Here is a 5,954-nt window from a genome sequence, read left to right on the forward strand (position 1 = left end):
CATTTCCTTGGAACCCCATTTGGGAAGCACTCTTGTACATCAAGCCTGGTTCACGTCACACCCTGAAGCCAGTAACAGAGGCTGCCAAGGCATGGGCTGAGTTGAGAAGTAGCTTGTAGCAAAGCCCGATTGCTATGTGAAGCAAACCTAGGATGAAATAGGATGCTGGACGTGGACTGGAACACGGGGCTTCACGTCTTGATGTGGCCGCTCAAAAACCATGTAAATTTGATTAATCACAGCCAAGGCTGTTTCCCTCCCTACAAACTGGGGTTGAGATCTACCTCCCCAGGTTGTTGTAAAGAATCCATGACATTGTTTTTGAAAGTGCTTAGTTAAATGTAAATGCTCTAGACAAGTAATTTTAAGGTGTTTATTAGTGTAGGAACAAACCCAAAAATTGTGACCTTGTTAATATTGTGTTTTATCAACTTGGCTCATGCCTAGTGCTCCAGAACCCACAGGCCTCTCTAACCTGGCAGACAGCATCCTCGCTCTACAGGACCTCGTGGAAAGACATACAGATGCACCTGCTCTGCTGGGCCTGGCCCTTCTCCGGCCCACTGTGGGGACCCACTCCATTCATGCTGCAAGTCCTGCTTCACCAGGATGCCCACCTCCTGGGCCCTGAGCCCTGTGCTCCATCTGTCCTGGATGGTAAGAGGCAGCTGGGCACCAGGAAACCATTCCTCTCCTCTGCACCCCCACCCCACCAATAGGTCTTTGCTGAGCTTAAGTCCCAAAAGAAAACACAATAGCAAACCCCCAGAGCTGGAAACTGGAGGTTCTCCTCCTGCCAAGGGTCCTCTCTCCATGTGGTAGGACTGGCACAAACCTCCAGCTTCAGAGGCTCTGTTTCTTCATCTGGTAAATCATCTGGCAGGCTGACCTCCTGAGAGTTTTGCAGAAATGAGAGAAAGGATGGCAAACCCCCAGCTCTGAGGGGGCTTGTGTTTGCGTGTGGGAGACAAGATGCACACTCTAAATAAGAGCAGCTGACTTTCTTGTGATGAAGTAGCTGCCATGATGCAGTGTCCCACACGCAGCTGCGGGCTGCCTCCGCTGACCGTGGCCAAGGACCCGGCTGCTCCCGGTGTGCGGGTGTCTCCGCTCGGGCGCCTGTGATGAAATTCCCCAAACTGGGGGGCTTAAATAACAGACCTTTATCTCTCGCAGCTCTGGAGGCTGAAGGTTGGAGATCAGGGTGCCAGCGTGGGTGGGGTCTGCTGAGGACTCCCCCCTTGGCTCGTGGATGGCCACCTTCTCATTGTGTCTTCACGTGGCCTCCCTGGGTGCACACGCGTCTGGAGAGAGAGCCCTCTGATGTCTTTTCGTCCACTGCCACCCAGCCCATCAGGTTAGAACGCTACCCTTATCACCTAATTTCCCCTTAATTACCTCCAAGTACAGTTACCTTGATGCTAGGGCTTCAGCGTGTGAATTTGGGAAGACACAGTTCATTCCAGAGCAAATGGTAATGAGGTCAGGTCTGTGCCTTGCTTCCCCAGGAGGCCAGCTGACTCACCCTGGTTCTAGGCAGAGGCAGCATCCTGCCAGGTTCTGCTTCCAGGTGGAGGTGGAGTCAGTGCAGACCATGCTAACCCCTGGATGGCAGCAGATGAGACCCCTAAATAGAGTCTAGTTTTACCCCTTCCTTGAAAGGATGAGGAAATCCCAGCTCCCAGAAAGGAAGTGATACTACTCACAAGCTCTCAGCCCAAATCCTTGACTTCCTCAGGGATTCACATCTTTAAAATGTGACTTCTGGAATAACCTGGCCCCTTTAAGCCACCTTGACCCTTTCTAGAGCTGTATGTTTCCTGCATCCCAGGCAGATGTTCCCAGTTGATCTTGCTTAATGTTAGAGCATTGCCAGTAGATTTTTAGCAGCTGCATGATTAACTCTCAAGGCAGCGAACCTGGAGTCCAAATTACTCCATTTCTATCGCTTTCTGCTTAGAAACTTCTGAAGCCTCCAAGGAAACCCTAGAGCTCCTGAAGCACAGGCAGGCATCCTTATTTGAGAGACATGCAAGCCCCAAAGACAGTGACTTGCCCTAAGTTGCCTAGGAAGGACAGGAAGTTATTGCCACACCTGGACCACATGCATGGTCTCCACTCAGCTTTGAGCATGTTTTAGCCCGGAAGACCCCAGACTTAACCCAGTGTCAGAATCACTTGGATGTTTGAAGTAGATGTTTAGGAGTGCCCATCATGGCTCAGTGGTAATGAATCCAATGAATCCATGAGGACATGGGTTCGATCCTGGGCCCCACTCCCCCACTCAGTGGATTAAGGATCTGGCATTGCTGTGAGCTGTGGTGTAGGTTGAAGATGCAGCTCGGATCTGGTGTTGCTGTGGCTGTGGCAGAGGCTGGCAGCTGTAGATCCACTTAAACTCCTGGCCTGGGAACTTCCATATGCTGAGGATGTAGCCATAAAGAGACAAAAAAAAAAAAAAAAAAAAGAAAAAAAAAAGAAAGAAAAAAAGGAAAGAAAAAAGAGAAAGAAAGAAAGAGATGTTTTAGCAGACACTACTGCAAAGAATTCAAATAGGTCTAGGGTGGAGCCCTGGTATGGAGATTTTTCAGGAAACACCAAGTGACTGACAGGGCTGCTTTCACTATAAAATGCAGATTTATTGAAGGCAAGGGTGTGAGACCCTGAGGCTTTCAGGCCAATCCGTTATTGACTTCGCTTGTCCCTGTAGCACCAAGGGCTCTATCTTGGTCACCACCAAAGAGCCAAAGGGTGATTCCCACAGCGATAAGTTGCATCCAATCCCATAGTATCTCTTGTTAGACTCATCCAGAATGTTCCAAGCACATTCCTCTAGGTGGAATGTGTGCATAAACAGTAGCAGGTGCAGACAGGCGATCCCACTAATGATCACCATCTGGATGAATAGAGTAAAAAAAAAAAAAAAAATAACCCAAAAAGTATGTGATGGAATTTTCCCCTCTTTGTTTTCTTATTTCTGGTGGCTTAAATACTGTGTTTGGTTTAAATACAGACATGATCCGACCACAAATATTATGGGCAGAAAAGCCAACACAGCAGACTCCTTGGAGAGACTGTTCCTTTCAGGTAAGATATAAAAATCGTGCTTGCTACGTCTGCAGGTGTGTCTGGCTCTTCTTGGCATGTGTCACCTCGCTTCTCCACGAGACGTCACTGGGGAGTTTGTTTATTCCCCTTTTAGAGAGAAGTAATCAGAGGGGAAGAGGTTAGGCTGCTCAAGGTTACGGAAATTTGGCGGTGGAGTGGAGATGAAGATGTGGAAAGCATGTCTTAGCTTCGAGCGGGTCTAGCCTTGGTGCTTGGACCTGGAGATGGGGCTGCGGAGGAGGATGGAGTTCTTGGCCCCTGGGATAAAGGAACAGGCATGGACCTCTTGTCTACTGCTTGTTTTTGTTACGATGATTAATAGGACCGTTTGAAAAGTAATCATCTGTGCAAAGTACCTTCCAGTCCTGTGCCACGTGCTTCTGATCGTAAATGTCAGTTGTTGCCACCTTCACGATAACAGGGGGGAGACAGTGTTGAGTGCAACTGTCAGGGCACCCAGGTGTCTCTGGTCAGCTGGCCCCTTCAGTATTTGGGAAGGTGAGATTTCAGTCTTGAAGGTCCAGTCTTAGCACCTTGTCACAGCTGGCATTTTATGTGCGGGGGCTCCGCACCTGGCCTTTCCCCAGGTCACCCATGTGCTCTCCCCACTCTTCAGGCGAGTGGAAGTGTGCCCGACCCGGTCAGGAGGGGAGAACACGGCTGCCCTCTTTTCCTCTAGCTCAGGAATCAGAACCAGGGCTGGTGCAGCCCCCTGGGGAGCCGGTAATTCTGTTTTGAATTGGAATTGGATGCAAAGATGAAAAAGACAAGGTCTCTGCCCTGCCCCAAATGTCGCTGGGTAATGCCAGGCAGAGGGACACAAGGGCTGGGTCTGCTCAAGCAGCGCTCATTGGGAACACAAAGGGAGTACAGACCTGATTCACCGCAGAGGGATACAGCTAGGGTGAGGCAGGGCTAAGCTGGCCTCTGCAGGCTTCTGGAATTAGATCCTGCTACATCTGAAACGTGGCAAAGCCAGGTCCTTACAGGTTCTCTCTCGTGTATTTTACGTCTGCATGATTTTGGGGGGGTCGTTAGCTGGCTTCAAGAGAATGTGCTCATCACACAATATCTTGAGTCTCTGCTTCTATGGGCAGGATTGGCCTTAGGCTAAGGAAACTGCTTATGAAAGTGAAAATGTCTCTTCTGCTGCTGGTGTCTTTTGAGTGAAGGCGTTGGGGCTTTTGTAAAGGGAAAATGTTATTTGATGTTGTTATTGGTTGTAACACCCTGGTTCCATTTAGCAAAACAGATTCGCTCCCACCCTACCAGGGCCCTGCAGGGCGGGACTTGGGGCAGGTCCTGTTTGGTTGTGAGAGGGAGGGAGGGAACCAGGAAGGTAGTCTCGCCTAAATGCTTCAGGGACAGTGAACCTTGGCCTGAGGACGCTGGGCAGGTGTTTAGCCGGGGCTGCAAGAGCCCACACAGCTTGTCAGCAATGCATGGTACAGGATGCTGCCAGGGTGTTTGCACCTGCTTATTCATCCCTGCGCCTGGGGCCTGTTAGGCAGGAACCCCACACCTCTGCTACCCACTGGCCTCCCTTGCCACACCTGTCTCAACCATCAACTCTGGCTTTTGTCATGTGACTGAAATCCTCATCCCTTCAGCCGTGTCCCTGGTCTGGATTCTGTGCCTTACCTGTGGGAAAAGAGGTGCCTGTCTTGAGCCCCCAAGGTGTTCTGGGGTCTTCATTTGTAAAATGTAAGCAGTTTTGCCACTTAGGTGTCTACAGTCATTAATCTATAGGTTTTACAAATTTGGTGAGTTATTTTTGACATCACAAATGTGGAAAGCTAGGCAGTGAAAGAAGAAGCATTTTTAAATGAGTGAAGGTGCCATTGTCTGTTGAGCTGGAGTATGATAGGCAGAAAGGAATGAGTTGGCTAGTTCACTGGGACAGGGAGGGTTCTGGTTATCCCCAGAATTGGGGCTCATCTCCAGATGAGTGTTCCAGTGGAGAAGGCCCAGAGACCAGCCACAGCACCCCCTAATGGACCTCACATTGACTTGCCACCTCACCAAATGTCAGCAGGGGGACCGCAAGTGTGGAGTCATCCCCAGTCCCTCTCCCAGTTCCCTGAGATAAGAAACTTGCCTTTCCAAAAGGACAGTCAGGGGTTCCCTGGTGGACTAGTTGTTAAAGGCTCAGCATTGTCACTGCTGTGGGTAATTGCAAAGACTCAGGTTCAATCCCTGGCCTAGGAACTTTTGTGTGCCATAGATGTGGCCAAAAAATAAAAACAAAAGATAAAAGGACAGGTCAGAGTTAGGAATGTGGTAGGTGGCTTGGCTGTGGAATACTCCAGAGTTGCATGCCTCCCCCTGCCCCCAGCACACCATAGGAAGGTGTATAGTAAATAAATTAAGCTTACCCAAAGAAAGATCTCGCTTTTGTCCTCAGCTACTGCGAAGTGATTTCAGGGCCCTTGGAATGTCCCCCTTGATGAGTGTCTTTCTTTTACCTGGTGACCTTGAGCCACACAGGACAATGTGGTTTATGATGGGGGCTTTGGGCCACAGGGTATCCACTCTACCTTCAGAGGGGTCCACCATGATGGCCGTCAGCCAAGAGCCACAACAGAAACTGCACACCAGTGCTCATGTGAGTGTCCCTGGTTGGTTGGTGATGCTCTGTGCATATGTCACCCATCTTTTCTGGGAGGAGTTAATGTTGGTCATGGCTCCATGAGAGCTCTGTGTGTAGAACTTTTCTGGACTCTGCCCTATGCACCTTTTCCCTTGGCTGATTTTAATCTACATTCTTCAGCTGTAATAAACCATAACTGTGAGTATAACAGCTATCAGTGAGTTCTGGGAATCATTCTCTTTATTATCCTACTGAG

General features: G+C 49.6%; 1 long non-coding RNA gene across 1 annotated transcript; it reads left to right on the forward strand.

Moving 5' to 3' along the window:
- Positions 1 to 452: 452 nt before the first annotated feature.
- LOC125117522 (uncharacterized) lies at positions 453 to 5,250 on the forward strand. Its single transcript, XR_007132640.1, has 3 exons — positions 453 to 657; positions 1,177 to 1,357; positions 3,014 to 5,250. It is a non-coding gene; the product is annotated as an uncharacterized LOC125117522 (long non-coding RNA).
- Positions 5,251 to 5,954: the final 704 nt, after the last annotated feature.

This window comes from Phacochoerus africanus, chromosome 16 (assembly GCF_016906955.1).
Source record: "Phacochoerus africanus isolate WHEZ1 chromosome 16, ROS_Pafr_v1, whole genome shotgun sequence".
NCBI classification, from domain to species: domain Eukaryota; kingdom Metazoa; phylum Chordata; class Mammalia; order Artiodactyla; family Suidae; genus Phacochoerus; species Phacochoerus africanus.